The sequence below is a fragment of the Oncorhynchus masou genome, chromosome 19 (genome assembly GCF_036934945.1).
Source record: "Oncorhynchus masou masou isolate Uvic2021 chromosome 19, UVic_Omas_1.1, whole genome shotgun sequence".
NCBI lineage: Eukaryota > Metazoa > Chordata > Actinopteri > Salmoniformes > Salmonidae > Oncorhynchus > Oncorhynchus masou.
Genome location: NC_088230.1, coordinates 37,701,233 through 37,719,413, shown reverse-complemented (window position 1 = coordinate 37,719,413; position 18,181 = coordinate 37,701,233). Strand labels below are relative to the sequence as shown.

At 42.7% G+C, this 18,181-nt stretch overlaps 1 protein-coding gene across 1 annotated transcript in view; it reads left to right on the top strand.

Annotated features, from left to right (window-relative positions):
* The first annotated feature begins 809 nt into the window (after window positions 1–809).
* The window catches only part of LOC135505673 (protein-tyrosine kinase 2-beta-like), an 89,950-nt gene continuing 72,578 nt past the window's right edge, over window positions 810–18,181 (top strand). Inside the window, 1 exon segment of the mRNA XM_064924718.1 lies at window positions 810–941. The gene's annotated coding sequence lies outside the window, so the exon portion shown is untranslated.

Genomic DNA, 18,181 nt, shown 5'->3' with positions numbered 1-18,181 from the left:
CTGCTACCATGTTGTGCTGCTACCATGCTGTGTTGCTACCATGTTGTTGTCATGCTGTGCTGTTACCATGCTGTGCTGCTACCATGTTGTGTTGCTTCCATGCTGTGCTGCTACCATGCTGTGCTGCTACCATGCTGTGTTGCTACCATGTTGTTGTCATGTTGTGTTGCTACCATGCTGTGCTGCTACCATGCTGTGTTGCTACCATGTTGTGTTGCTACCATGTTGTGTTGCTACCATTTTGTCGTCATGCTGTGGTGCTACCATGCTGTGTTGTCATGTGTTGCTGCCTTGCTATGTTGTTGTCTTAGGTCTCTCTTTATGTCGTGTTGTGTTTCCTCTCTTGTTGTGATGTGCGTGTTGTCCTATATTAAAATAAATAAAATGAACCCAGGCCCCTTTCCCCGCCGGGGACTTCTTTTGTAGACCGTCATTGTAAATAAGAATATGTTCTTAACTGACTTTCCTTAAATCAAGGTAAAAAAATATATATAAAAAAATAAAACCAATCCTTTCAATGGAAAACACACTGGAAACATTCGGATCTATCTATTATCCCAGTACTTTGAAATAGCTTTTGCTTGTTTACTACAGCAAAGATAATATACTGTAGTCCTACAGCAAATATAGCCCAACACCAATATGTCTATGGGTTATAAAATAAAAAACTGCCAAACTGATTACAACATAATATCCTTTATTTTCCTAAAACACAAAAGACATTGACAGAGAGAGAGAGAGAGAGAGAGAACTCCACGCTACAGAAATACGGAAGTAGCCTACCTACCAAGGCAAGGGAGTGGCTTGGCTCGAGTACATACCTGTTCCACATACACCTTCTGTTGGAGTCAGAGTCGGTCAGGACTAGGAACCAATCTATTAGAAATAACTATAGAACATTTCTGTGCAGATGCTGGTGGAGGAACATGTCCTTCAATAAGGTAAGACGCAAATATAATAACTTCAATGTGTTTTTTAAATGTCAGATGTGTAAACTCAGAGTCCAGTGGCAGAAGGTTACCTCCGGTCAAGGGATTTCAAAGCGGTTGGAGTTATCAGTCATTGTTTACGTTCTTACTCTAAACTAAACTATGCCTGGGTCGTTTGAAGTCGGTCAAAATTCTACCATCGCATGAGTTATAATATAAACATGGAGCCCGAGGAGACTCAACTTACGCCTCCAAGTCAACCGCTTGACATTTCTTGACTCCAACTCAATTTTACCAGTGTAGATAGATGAAAGCCTACCTTCCATTTCAACCCTCCAACTCAAGTTGAGTTGGAACTCAATCTCCATTATCACTGCAACCTCTGTTCAGGTGAATAATGTTTGCTCGCACTCCAGCACCCTACCTACTCCAACTCAACCCTACCTACTCCAACTCAACCCTACCTACTCCAACTCAACCCTACCTACTCCAACTCAACCCTACCTACTCCAACTCAACCCTACCTACTCCAACTCTCCAACCCTACCTACTCCAACTCAACCCTACCTACTCCAACTCAACCCTACCTACTCCAACTCAACCCTACCTACTCCAACTCAACCCTACCTATCCAACTCAACCCTAACTCAACCCTACCTACTCCAACTCAACCCTATCAACTCCAACTCAACCTCTATCAACCCTACCTACTCCAACTCAACCCTACCTACTCCAACTCAACCCTACCTACTCCAACTCAACCCTACCTCCAACTCCAACTACTCAACCATACCTACTCCAACTCAATCCTACCTACTCCAACTCAACCCTATCTACCTACTCAACTCAACCCTACCTACTCCAACTCAACCCTACCTACTCCAACTCAACTATCAACCCTACCTACTCCAACTCAACCCTACCTACTCCAACTCAACCCTACCTACTCCAACTCAACCCTACCTACTCCAACTCAACCCTATCAACCCTACCTACTCCAACTCAACCCTATCAACTCCAACTCAACCCTATCAACCCTACCTCAACTCCAACTCAACCCTACCTACTCCAACTCAACCCTACCTACTCCAACTCAACCATACCTACTCCAACTCAACCTACTCCAACTCAACCCTACCTACTCCAACTCAACCCTATCTACTATCAACTCAATACCTACCTACTCCAACTCAACCCTACCTACTCCAACTCAACCCTACCTACTAACTCAACCCTACCTACCCAACTCAACCCTACCCTACCTACTCCAACTCAACCCTACCTACTCCAACTCAACCCTACCTACTCCAACTCAACCCTACCTACTCCAACTCAATCCTACCTACTCCAACTCAACCCTATCAACTCCAACTCAACCATACCTACTCCAACTCAACTACCTACTCCAACTCAACCATACCTACTCCAACTCAACCCTACCTACTCCAACTCAACCCTACCTACTCCAACTCAACCCTATCAACTCCAACCCTACCTACTCCAACTCAACCCTACCTACTCCAACTCAACCCTACCTACTCCAACTCAACCCTATCAACTCCAACTCAACCCTATCAACCCTACCTACTCCAACTCAACCCCCTACCTACTCCAACTCAAACCTACTCCAACTCAACCCTACCTACTCCAACTCAACCCTACCTCAACTCCTAACTCAACCCTACCTACTCCAACTCAACCCTACCTACTCCAAATCAACCCTATCAACTCCAAATCAACTCTGCCAACATCAAATAAATCCTATCAACTTCAAATCAACTATACCAACATCAAATCAATCTATATCAACTTCCAAATCAACTATTCCAACTCCAAATCAACTATTCCAACTCCAAATCAACTATTCCAACTCCAAATCAACTATTCCAACTCCAAATCTTTTGAGTATACAGGGTGGGGGGGGGGGGGGGTCTGCATTTGTGGCCTTGGAGGTCACCTGATCTGTCAAACATAGTGTCTGTTTTCAGACATTGGTTTTTCAGTTTGTTAAACATATATTATGGAGTAGAAGAAGGTGTATAATGCCTTGATTGAAACATTATGGGAACATTTCATTAAAAACACGTCATCCCCATGGTATTTCTGTCCATGGCTGATTGAACATTACGAGTGATGATACATAGAAATGCTTATTGCGTAATAAAGGAGACGGCATCTGTCCTGAATGACTGATATTAATTACAGAGACAGACAAGACATGACACATCCCCCTGTTTGAGTAATGACTGTTTCCTATACGATACTATATTAATTACAGAGACAGACAAGACATGACACGCCCCCTGTTTGAGTAATGACTGTTTCCTATACGATACTATATTAATTACAGAGACAGACAAGACATGATCCCCCTGTTTGAGTAATGACTGTTTCCTATACGATACTATATTAATTACAGAGACAGACAAGACATGACACACCCCCCTGTTTGAGTAATGACTGTTTCCTATACGATACTATATTAATTACAGAGACAGACAAGACATGACACGCCCCCTGTTTGAGTAATGACTGTTTCCTATACGATACTATATTAATTACAGAGACAGACAAGACATGACACGCCCCCTGTTTGAGTAATGACTGTTTCCTATACGATACTATATTAATTACAGAGACAGACAAGACATGACACGCCCCCCTGTTTGAGTAATGACTGTTTCCTATACGATACTATATTAATTACAGAGACAGACAAGACATGACACGCCCCCTGTTTGAGTAATGACTGTTTCCTATACGATACTATATTAATTACAGAGATTCTTGACACGTCCCCCTGTTTGAATAATGACTGTTTCCTATACGATACTATATTAATTACAGAGATTCTTGACATATCCCCCTGTTTGAGTAATGCCTGTTTCCTATACTATAATAGAGTATATTAACTATATTAATTACAGAGAAAAGAAGCAGTACAAGACATTTTGACCCCCTGTAGATGCTTCCCTGTTGTATGTTTGAGTAATGACTGTTTCCTATATTCGATAATCTAGATTATATTAATTACAGAGATTGACTTAACCTAGATTCATATCCCCTATGACCTTAAGTAATGCCTGTTTCCTATACACTAGATTCCTATTCCATTATGACTAATAGATTATATTAACATTATATATTAATATACTACTCTTTACTATGACCTTAAGAATTCCATTATGACTTTAACCTAGATTCACTACACATGACCTTAACATTCTACTATGACCTTAACCTAGATTCCATTATTCCACTATGACCTTAACCTAGACATTTTGGATATTCCATTCCTTAACTAGATGACCTTAACCCATTATGACCTTAACCTAGATTCCTCTATTCCATTATGACCTTAACCTAGATTTCTATTCCATTATGACCTTAACCTAGATTCCTCTATTCCATTATGACCTTAACCTAGATTCCTTTATTCCACTATGACCTTAACCTAGATTCCTCTATTCCATTATGACCTTAACCTAGATTCCTTTATTCCATTATGACCTTAACCTAGATTCCTTTATTCCACTAGATTCCTCTATTCCATTATTCCACCTTAACCTAGAATACTCCTAGATTATTCCATTATGACCTTAACCTAGATTCCTCTTATTCCATTATGACCTTAACCTAGATTCCTCTATTCCATTATGACCTTAACCTACATTCCTTTATTCCACTAAGACCTTAACCTACATTCCTTTAACCTCGTACAACCATCCCCCAAGTCTTGCGAGCTTAATTTCTATTTTACTACATGGATTCCACAGATTGATAGCACAGGAATAATTACAAGGCAATTATAACCTAACCTTTCTCCCCAGATAATTTATCCTCCCTCACCAAATCACAACAAAATATCCCAAACTGTAAGACCAGTGGCCATCTCAATGTATGACAGTATCCAATTTGCTAAAGACATAAAAATGGTCCACACACATTCAAACAGTCATGAAGAAGGCGCAACATGATACGGGCCCTCAAATCCTCAAAATGTTCTACAGCTGCACCATTGACAAGCATATTGCAGGGTTGAAATATGCTACCCTCTTTGTTTACTATTGTGCTATCATCAGATAATAGCTTCTTATGCTTTCGCCGAAAAGCCTTTTTAAAATCTGACATGTTGGCTGGGTTCACAACGAGTGTAGCTTTAATTGAGTATCTTACATGTGTGATTTTAATCAAGGTTTGATTTTAATATATTTTTTTTGAATTTGCCCCACTGCATTTTCCCTGTTTATTGCCCAAGTGGGACGCAAGCGTCCCCTATCCTAAAGAGGTTTTTAACTAGCCTCTAGAAGCACTTCATAATGATAGAAGTGAGTGCTAGGTGCCCATAGTCATTTAGTTCAGTTACCTTTGCTTTCTTGGGTGATCGATTGAGAATGATTGATTGAATATGTCCGAAAACACTCCAGCCAGCTGGTCTGCGCTCTGAGGACGCGGCTAGTGATGCCTTCTGGGCCAGCAGCCTTGCGAGCGTTAACACTCCTAAAAATGTCTTGCTCTTGTCGGCCATGGAGAACGAGAGCCCCCAGTCCTTGGAAGCAGGCAACATCGGTGGCACTGTGTTTTCTGCAAAACAGGTGAAGAAGGTGTTTAGCTTGTTTGGGAGCAAGACGTTTTCCCTTTGTAATCCGGGATTGTCTGTAGACCTTGTGACGTACGTCCCGTGTCTGAGCCGTTGAATTGCGACTCCACTTTGTCAACCTCTTTTACTCCAGTGTCCCTATCTCCTTACCCCTCTACATATCTACCTACATCACTCCAGTATCCCTGTCACCTTACCCCTCTACATATCTACCTCTATCACTCCAGTATCCCTGTCTCCTTACCCCTATACATATCTACCTCTATCACTCCAATATCCCTGTCTCCTTACGCCTATACATATCTACCTCCATCACTCCAGTATCCCTGTCACCTTACCCCTCTACATATCTACCTCTATCACTCCAGTATCCCTGTCTCCTTACCCCTATACATATCTACCTCTATCACTCCAGTATCCCTGTCTCCTTTCCCCTCTACATATCTACCTCTATCACTCCAGTATCCCTGTCTCCTTCCCCCTATACATATCTACCTCCATCACTCATATCCCTATCTACTATCTACCTCCATCACTCCAGTGTCCCTGTCTCCTTACCCCTATACATATCTACCTCCATCACTCCAGTGTCCCAGTATCCCTGTCTCCTTCCCCCTATACATATCTACCTCCATCACTCCAGTATAACCTGTCTCCTTACCCCTATACATATCTACCTCTATCACTCCAGTATCCCTGTCTCCTTTCCCCTCTACCTCTATCACTATCCCTACCCCTATACATATCTACCTCCATCTCCAGTGTCCCAGTATCCCTGTCTCCTTCTTATACCCCTATACATATCTACCTCTATCACTCCAGTATCCCTGTCTCCTTTCCCCTCTACATATCTACCTCTATCACTCCAGCATCCCTGTCTCCTTACCCCTATACATATCTACCTCCATCACTCCAGTGTCCCAGTATCCCTGTCTCCTTCCCCCTATACATATCTACCTCTATCACTCCAGTATCCCTGTCACCTTACCCCTATACATATCTACCTCTATCACTCCAGTATCCCTGTCACCTTACCCCTATACATATCTACCTCCATCACTCCAGTGTCCCAGTATCCCTGTCTCCTTACCCCTATACATATCTACCTCCATCATCCACCCTGTCATATCATATCTACTCTATCACTCCAGCATCCCTGTCTCCTTACCCCTATACATATCTACCTCCATCACTCCAGTGTCCCAGTATCCCTGTCTCCTTCCCCCTATACATATCTACCTCTATCACTCCAGTATCCCTGTCCCCTTCCCCCTATACATATCTACCTCCATCACTCCAGTATCCCTGTCTCCTTCCCCTATACATATCTACCTCTATCACTCCAGTGTCCCTGCAGATTGGAAATATGGTATTGGAATAAAAGATGCCAGATGCTTTATGTATACAAAAAATCGTATTTCTCTAAAATGTTGTGCTCAAATGTGTTTACATCCCTGTTAGTGAGCATTTCTCCTTTGCCAAAAGAAAATCCATCCACCTGTCAGGTGTGGCATATCAAGAAGCTGATTAAACAACATGATCATTACATAGTTGCACCTTGGGCTGGGGACAATAAAAGGCCACCCAAAAATGTGCAGTTTTGTTACACAACACAACGCCACAGGTGTCTCAAGTTCTGCAATTGGTATGCTGACTGCAGAAATGTCCTCCAGAGCTGTTGCCAGATAATTTAATGTTCATTTCTCTACCATAAGGTGCCTCCAATGAATTTTGCAGTTTGTCCAACTGGCCTCCCATCCACAGACAACGTGTAACCACGCCAGCTCAGGACCTCCACATCCAGTTTCTTCCCCTAAGGGATCGTCTGAGACCAGCCACCCAGACAGATGATGAAACTGTGAGTTTGCACAACTGACGAATTTCTACACAAATGGTCGGAAACCATTTCAGGGAAGCTCATCTTCATGCTCGTCTTCCTCACCGGGGTCTTGACCTGACTGCAGTTCGGCGTCGTAACCAACTTTAGTGAGCAAATGCTGGCCTTCGATGGCCAATGGCACACTGGAGAAGTGTCCTCTTCATGAATGAATCCCGGTGTCAACTGTACCGGGCAGATGGCAGACGTATGGCATTGTGTGGACGAGGGGTTGGGTGATGTCAATGTTGTGAACACAGTGCCCCATGGTTGCGGTGGGGTTATGGTATGGGCAGGCATAAGCTACAGACAACGAACACAATGGCATTTCAACGATGACCATTTGATACCGTGACGAGATCCTGAGGCCCATTGTCATGCCTTTCATCCACCGCCATATCCTCATGTTTCAGAATCGTAACACACGGCCCCATGTCACAAGGATCTGTACACAATTCCTGGAAACTGAAAATGTCCCAGTTCTTCCCGTTGAGCATGTTTGGGATGCTCTGGATCGACGTGTACGTCAACATGTTCCAGTTAATAATATCCAGCAAGACTTTCAAGGAAAGCATTTCCATGTACTTGTTCACATGACAGTAAAACTTAACTATGGTTTGGGGAAATTAAAGTAAAATATCACAACGGGATCTTGGAATATACAGGCAATATGCGATGTGGTCCTTTTTCATGTGCTGTAGATGTGTATTTAAGATTGTTTTATGTCAAGGCTTGAAAGGGGGAATCCATTGCCTATATAGTTCACTACTTGTCCCAAATGTGGCACTGAATAGGGTTCCATTTGGGAACAGAACCTCATGACCACTGGTTCATGTTGTAGACATAGACAGATAACAGAACCTCATGACCACTGGTTCATGTTGTAGACATAGACAGATAACAGAACCTCATGACCACTGGTTCATGTTGTAGACATAGACAGATAACAGAACCTCATGACCACTGGTTCATGTTGTAGACAGATAACAGAACCTCATGACCACTGGTTCATGTTGTAGACAGGTAACAGAACCTCATGACCACTGGTTCATGTTGTAGACATAGACAGATAACAGAACCTCATGACCACTGGTTCATGTTGTAGACAGGTAACAGAACCTCAACCACTGAACAGATAACAGAACCTCATGACCACTGGTTCATGTTGTAGACATAGACAGATAACAGAACCTCATGACCACTGGTTCATGTTGTAGACAGGTAACAGAACCTCATGACCACTGGTTCATGTTGTAGACAGGTAACAGAACCTCATGACCACTGGTTCATGTTATAGACAGGTAATAGAACCTCATGACCACTGGTTCATGTTGTAGACATAGACAGGTAACAGAACCTCATGACCACTGGTTCATGTTGTAGACAGATAACAGAACCTCATGACCACTGGTTCATGTTGTAGACATAGACAGAACAGAACCTAACAGAACCTCAAGACCACTGGTTCATGTTGTAGACATAGACAGGTAACAGAACCTCATGACCACTGGTTCATGTTGTAGACAGGATAACAGAACCTCATGACCACTGGTTCATGTTGTAGACATAGACAGATAACAGAACCTCATGACCACTGGTTCATGTTGTAGACAGGTAACAGAACCTCATGACCACTGGTTCATGTTGTAGACATAGACAGATAACAGAACCTCATGACCACTGGTTCATGTTGTAGACAGGTAACAGAACCTCATGACCACTGGTTCATGTTGCAGACAGATAACAGAACCTCATGACCACTGGTTCATGTTGTAGACATAGACAGATAACAGAACCTCATGACCACTGGTTCATGTTGTAGACAGGTAACAGAACATCATGACCACTGGTTCATGTTGTAGACATAGACAGATAACAGAACCTCATGACCACTGGTTCATGTTGTAGACAGAACCTCATGACCACTAACAGAACAGAACTCATGACCACTGGTTCATGTTGTAGACAGATAACAGAACCTTATGACCACTGGTTCATGTTGTAGACAGGTAACAGAACCTCATGACCACTGGTTCATGTTGTAGACATAGACAGAAAACAGAACCTCATGACCACTGGTTCATGTTGTAGACAGGTAACAGAACCTCATGACCACTGGTTCATGTTGTAGACAGGTAACAGAACCTCATGACCACTGGTTCATGTTGTAGACATAGACAGATAACAGAACCTCATGATCACTGGTTCATGTTGTAGACATAGACAGAAAACAGAACCTCACGACCACTGGTTCATGTTGTAGACATAGACAGAAAACAGAACCTCACGACCACTGATTCATGTTGTAGACAGGTAACAGAACCTCATTACCACTGGTTCATGTTGTAGACATAGAAAGATAACAGAAACTCTTTACCACTGGTTCATGTTGTAGACAGGTAACAGAACCTCATGACCACTGGTTCATGTTGTAGACAGGTAACAGAACCTCATGACCACTGGTTCATGTTGTAGATAGGTAACAGAACCTCATGACCACTGGTTCATGTTGTAGACAGGTAACAGAACCTCATGACCACTGGTTCATGTTGTAGACATAGACAGAAAACAGAACCTCACGACCACTGGTTCATGTTGTAGACAGGTAACAGAACCTCATGACCACTGGTTCATGTTGTAGACATAGACAGATAACAGAACCTCATGACCACTGGTTCATGTTGTAGACAGATAACAGAACCTCATGACCACTGGTTCATGTTGTAGACAGGTAACAGAACCTCATGACCACTGGTTCATGTTGTAGACATAGACAGATAACAGAACCTCACGACCACTGGTTCATGTTGTAGACATAGACAGATAACAGAACCTCATGACCACTGGTTCATGTTGTAGACAGGTAACAGAACCTCATGACCACTGGTTCATGTTGTAGACATAGACAGATAACAGAACCTCAAGACCACAGGTTCATGTTGTAAACATAGACAGATAACAGAACCTCATGACCACTGGTTCATGTTGTAGACAGGTAACAGAACCTCATGACCACTGGTTCATGTTGTAGACATAGACAGATAACAGAACCTCATGACCACTGGTTCATGTTGTAGACAGGTAACAGAACCTCATGACCACTGGTTCATGTTGTAGACATAGACAGATAACAGAACCTCATGACCACTGGTTCATGTTGTAGACAGATAACAGAACCTCATGACCACTGGTTCATGTTGTAGACAGGTAACAGAACCTCATGACCACTGGTTCATGTTGTAGACATAGACAGATAACAGAACCTCATGACCACTGGTTCATGTTGTAGACAGGTAACAGAACCTCATGACCACTGGTTCATGTTGTAGACAGATAACAGAACCTTATGACCACTGGTTCATGTTGTAGACAGGTAACAGAACCTCATGACCACTGGTTCATGTTGTAGACATAGACAGTAACAGAACCTCATGACCACTGGTTCATGTTGATAGACATGTTGTAGACAGTAACAGAACCTCATGACCACTGGTTCATGTTGTAGACAGGTAACAGAACCTCATGACCACTGGTTCATGTTGTAGACAGGTAACAGAACCTCATGACCACTGGTTCATGTTGTAGACATAGACAGAAAACAGAACCTCATGACCACTGGTTCATGTTGTAGACAGACAGATAACAGAACCTCATGACCACTGGTTCATGTTGTAGACAGGTAACAGAACCTCATGACCACTGGTTCATGTTGTAGACACTGGTTCATGTTGTAGACAGATAACAGAACCCCATGACCACTGGTTCATGTTGTAGACAGACAGATAACAGAACCTCATGACCACTGGTTCATGTTGTAGACATAGACCACTGGTTCATGTTGTAATAGTCAGATAACAGAACTCATGACCACTGGTTCATGTTGTAGACAGATAACAGAACCTCATGACCACTGGTTCATGTTGTAGACATAGTCAGATAACAGAACCTCATGACCACTGGTTCATGTTGTAGACATAGACAGATAACAGAACCTCATGACCACTGGTTCATGTTGTAGACAGGTAACAGAACCTCATGACCACTGGTTCATGTTGTAGACATAGTCAGATAACAGAACCTCATGACCACTGGTTCATGTTGTAGACATAGACAGATAACAGAACCTCATGACCACTGGTTCATGTTGTAGAGAGATAACAGAACCTCATGACCACTGGTTCATGTTGTAGACATAGACAGATAACAGAACCTCATGACCACTGGTTCATGTTGTAGACATAGACAGATAACAGAACCTCATGACCACTGGTTCATGTTGTAGACAGGTAACAGAACCTCATGACCACTGGTTCATGTTGTAGACATAGACAGATAACAGAACCTCATGACCACTGGTTCATGTTGTAGACATAGACAGATAACAGAACCTCATGACCACTGGTTCATGTTGTAGACATAGACAGATAACAGAACCTCATGACCACTGGTTCATGTTGTAGACATAGACAGATAACAGAACCTCATGACCACTGGTTCATGTTGTAGACATAGTCAGATAACAGAACCTCATGACCACTGGTTCATGTTGTAGACATAGACAGATAACAGAACCTCATGACCACTGGTTCATGTTGTAGACATCATGACACTGGTTCATAACAGAACAGAACCTCATGACCACTGGTTCATGTTGTAGACAGGTAACAGAACCTCATGACCACTGGTTCATGTTGTAGACAGGTAACAGAACCTCATGACCACTGGTTCATGTTGTAGACAGGTAACAGAACCTCATGACCACTGGTTCATGTTGTAGACATAGACAGATAACAGAACCTCATGACCACTGGTTCATGTTGTAGACAGATAACAGAACCTCATGACCACTGGTTCATGTTGTAGACATAGACAGAAAACAGAACCTCAAGACCACTGGTTCATGTTGTAGACAGGACAACAGAACCTCATGACCACTGGTTCATGTTGTAGACAGACAGATAACAGAACCTCATGACCACTGGTTCATGTTGTAGACATAGACAGATAACAGAACCTCATGACCACTGGTTCATGTTGTAGACAGGTAACAGAACCTCATGACCACTGGTTCATGTTGTAGACATAGACAGATAACAGAACCTCATGACCACTGGTTCATGTTGTAGACAGACAGTAACAGAACCTCATGACCACTGGTTCATGTTGTAGACATAGTCAGATAACAGAACCTCATGACCACTGGTTCATGTTGTAGACATAGACAGATAACAGAACCTCATGACCACTGGTTCATGTTGTAGACATAGTCAGATAACAGAACCTCATGACCACTGGTTCATGTTGTAGACATATACAGATAACAGAACCTCATTACCACTGGTTCATGTTGTAGAGAGATAACAGAACCTCATGACCACTGGTTCATGTTGTGGACATAGACGGATAACAGAACCTTGTGACCACTGGTTCATGTTGTAGACAGATAACAGAACCTCATGACCACTGGTTCATGTTGTAGACATAGAACCTCATGATAACAGAACCTCATGACCACTGGTTCATGTTGTAGACAGGTAACAGAACCTCATGACCACTGGTTCGTGTTGTAGACAGATAACAGAACCTCATGACCACTGGTTCATGTTGTAGACATAGACAGATAACAGAACCTCATGACCACTGGTTCATGTTGTAGACATAGACAGATAACAGAACCTCATGACCACTGGTTCATGTTGTAGACAGATAACAGAACCTCATGACCACTGGTTCATGTTGTAGACAGGTAACAGAACCTCATGACCACTGGTTCATGTTGTAGACAGATAACAGAACCTCATGACCACTGGTTCATGTTGTAGACATAGACAGATAACAGAACCTCATGACCACTGGTTCATGTTGTAGACAGATAACTGAACCTCATGACCACTGGTTCATGTTGTAGACATAGACAGATAACAGAACCTCATGACCACTGGTTCATCTTGTAGACAGATAACTGAACCTCATGACCACTGGTTCATGTTGTAGACAGGTAACAGAACCTCATGACCACTGGTTCATGTTTTAGACATAGACAGATAACTGAACCTCATGACCACTGGTTCATGTTGTAGAGAGATAACAGAACCTCATGACCACTGGTTCATGTTGTAGACATAGACAGGTAACAGAACCTCATGACCACTGGTTCATGTTGTAGACAGATAACAGAACCTCATGACCACTGGTTCATGTTGTAGACAGATAACAGAACCTCATGACCACTGGTTCATGTTGTAGACATAGACAGATAACAGAACCTCATGACCACTGGTTCATGTTGTAGACAGATAACTGAACCTCATGACCACTGGTTCATGTTGTAGACATAGACAGATAACAGAACCTCATGACCACTGGTTCATGACAGACAGATAACTGAACCTCATGACCACTGGTTCATGTTGTAGACAGATAACAGAACCTCATGACCACTGGTTCATGTTTAGACATAGACAGATAACAGAACCTCATGACCACTGGTTCATGTTGTAGACAGATAACAGAACCTCATGACCACTGGTTCATGTTGTAGACATAGACAGGTAACAGAACCTCATGACCACTGGTTCATGTTGTAGACAGATAACTGAACCTCATGACCACTATGTTGTACAGAACAGAACCTCATGACCACTGGTTCATGTTGTAGACATAGACAGATAACAGAACCTCATGACCACTGGTTCATGTTGTAGACATAGACAGATAACAGAACCTCATGACCACTGGTTCATGTTGTAGACAGATAACAGAACCTCATGACCACTGGTTCATGTTGTAGACAGACAGATAACAGAACCTCATGACCACTGGTTCGTGTTGTAGACAGATAACAGAACCTCATGACCACTGGTTCCTGTTGTAGACATAGACAGGTAACAGAACCTCATGACCACTGGTTCATGTTGTAGACATAGACAGATAACAGAACCTCATGACCACTGGTTCGTGTTGTAGACAGGTAACAGAACCTCATGACCACTGGTTCATGTTGTAGACATAGACAGATAACAGAACCTCATGACCACTGGTTCATGTTGTAGACAGATAACAGAACCTCATGACCACTGGTTCATGTTGTAGACAGATAACAGACCACTGGTTCATGTTGTAACAGAACCTCATGACCACTGGTTCATGTTGTAGACATAGACAGATAACAGAACCTCATGACCACTGGTTCATGTTGTAGACAGATAACAGAACCTATGACCACTGGTTCATGTTGTAGACAGGTAACAGAACTCATGACCACTGGTTCATGTTGTAGACAGATAACAGAACCTCATGACCACTGGTTCATGTTGTAGACAGATAACTGAACCTCATGACCACTGGTTCATGTTGTAGACAGATAACAGAACCTCATGACCACTGGTTCATGTTGTAGACAGGTAACAGAACCTCATGACCACTGGTTCATGTTGTAGACAGGTAACAGAACCTCATGACCACTGGTTCATGTTGTAGACATAGACAGATAACAGAACCTCATGACCACTGGTTCATGTTGTAGACATAGACAGATAACAGAACCTCATGACCACTGGTTCATGTTGTAGACAGGTAACAGAACCTCATGACCACTGGTTCATGTTGTAGACAGACAGTAACAGAACCTCATGACCACTGGTTCATGTTGTAGACAGACAGATAACAGAACCTCATGACCACTGGTTCATGTTGTAGACAGATAACAGAACCTCATGACCACTGGTTCATGTTGTAGACAGACAGATAACAGAACCTCATGACCACTGGTTCATGTTGTAGAACAGAACCTCATGACCACTGGTAACAGAACCTCATGACCACTGGTTCATGTTGTAGACAGGTAACAGAACCTCATGACCACTGGTTCATGTTGTAGACAGGTAACAGAACCTCATGACCACTGGTTCATGTTGTAGACAGGTAACAGAACCTCATGACCACTGGTTCATGTTGTAGACAGATAACAGAACCTCATGACCACTGGTTCAACAGAACCCTCATGACCACTGGTTCATGTTGTAGACAGATAACAGAACCTCATGACCACTGGTTCATGTTGTAGACACAGACAGTAACAGAACCTCATGACCACTGGTAACAGAACCTCATGACCACTGGTTCATGTTGTAGACATAGACAGATAACAGAACCTCATGACCACTGGTTCATGTTGTAGACATAGACAGGTAACAGAACATAGACAGATAACAGAACCTCATGACCACTGGTTCATGTTGTAGACATAGACAGATAACAGAACCTCATGACCACTGGTTCATGTTGTAGACATAGACAGATAACAGAACCTCATGACCACTGGTTCATGTTGTAGACAGACAGATAACAGAACCTCATGACCACTGGTTCATGTTGTAGACAGAACCTCATGACCACTGGTTCATGTTGTAGACAGATAACAGAACCTCATGACCACTGGTTCATGTTGTAGACAGACAGTAACAGAACCTCATGACCACTGGTTCATGTTGTAGACAGATAACAGAACCTCATGACCACTGGTTCATGTTGTAGACAGACAGATAACAGAACCTCATGACCACTGGTTCATGTTGTAGACAGGTAACAGAACCTCATGACCACTGGTTCATGTTGTAGACAGGTAACAGAACCTCATGACCACTGGTTCATGTTGTAGATAGACAGATAACAGAACCTCATGACCACTGGTTCGTGTTGTAGACAGATAACAGAACCTCATGACCACTGGTTCATGTTGTAGACAGGTAACAGAACCTCATGACCACTGGTTCATGTTGTAGACAGATAACAGAACCTCATGACCACTGGTTCATGTTGTAGACAGATAACAGAACCTCATGACCACTGGTTCATGTTGTAGACATAGACAGATAACAGAACCTCATGACCACTGGTTCATGTTGTAGACATAGACAGATAACAGAACCTCATGACCACTGGTTCATGTTGTAGACAGATAACAGAACCTCATGACCACTGGTTCATGTTGTAGACATAGACAGATAACAGAACCTCATGACCACTGGTTCATGTTGTAGACAGGTAACAGAACCTCATGACCACTGGTTCATGTTGTAGACATAACAGAACCTCATGACCACTGGTTCATGTTGTACAGAACCTCATGACCACTGGTTCATCTTGTAGACATAGACAGATAACAGAACCTCATGACCACTGGTTCATGTTGTAGACAGGTAACAGAACCTCATGACCACTGGTTCGTGTTGTAGACATAGACAGATAACTGAACCTCATGACCACTGGTTCATGTTGTAGACATAACTGACAGATAACAGAACCTCATGACCACTGGTTCATGTTGTAGACAGGTAACAGAACCTCATGACCACTGGTTCATGTTGTAGACATAGACAGATAACAGAACCTCATGACCACTGGTTCATGTTGTAGACAGACCACTGGTTCATGTTGTAACAGGTAACAGAACCTCATGACCACTGGTTCGTGTTGTAGACAGGTAACAGAACCTCATGACCACTGGTTCATGTTGTAGACAGACAGTAACAGAACCTCATGACCACTGGTTCATGTTGTAGACATAGACAGATAACAGAACCTCATGACCACTGGTTCATGTTGTAGACATAGACAGTAACAGAACCTCATGACCACTGGTTCATGTTGTAGACAGGTAACAGAACCTCATGACCACTGGTTCATGTTGTAGACAGGTAACAGAACCTCATGACCACTGGTTCATGTTGTAGACAGACAGATAACAGAACCTCATGACCACTGGTTCATGTTGTAGACAGACAGATAACAGAACCTCATGACCACTGGTTCATGTTGTAGACATAGACAGATAACAGAACCTCATGACCACTGGTTCATGTTGTAGACATAGACAGTAACAGAACCTCATGACCACTGGTTCATGTTGTAGACATAGACAGATAACAGAACCTCATGACCACTGGTTCATGTTGTAGACATAGACAGATAACAGAACCTCATGACCACTGGTTCATGTTGTAGACATAGGATAACAGAACCTCATGACCACTGGTTCATGTTGTAGACATAGACAGATAACAGAACCTCATGACCACTGGTTCATGTTGTAGACATAGACAGATAACAGAACCTCATGACCACTGGTTCATGTTGTAGACAGACAGATAACAGAACCTCATGACCACTGGTTCATGTTGTAGACAGGTAACAGAACCTCATGACCACTGGTTCATGTTGTAGACATAGACAGATAACAGAACCTCATGACCACTGGTTCATGTTGTAGACAGACGTAACAGAACCTCATGACCACTGGTTCATGTTGTAGACAGAACCTCATGACCACTGGTAACAGAACCTCATGACCACTGGTTCATGTTGTAGACATAACAGAACAGATAACAGAACCTCATGACCACTGGTTCATGTTGTAGACATAGACAGATAACAGAACCTCATGACCACTGGTTCATGTTGTAGACAGGTAACTGAACCTCATGACCACTGGTTCGTGTTGTAGACAGATAACAGAACCTCATGACCACTGGTTCATGTTGTAGACATAGACAGATAACAGAACCTCATGACCACTGGTTCATGTTGTAGACATAGACAGATAACAGAACCTCATGACCACTGGTTCATGTTGTAGACAGGTAACAGAACCTCATGACCACTGGTTCATGTTGTAGACAGGTAACAGAACCTCATGACCACTGGTTCATGTTGTAGACAGGTAACAGAACCTCATGACCACTGGTTCATGTTGTAGACATAGACAGATAACAGAAC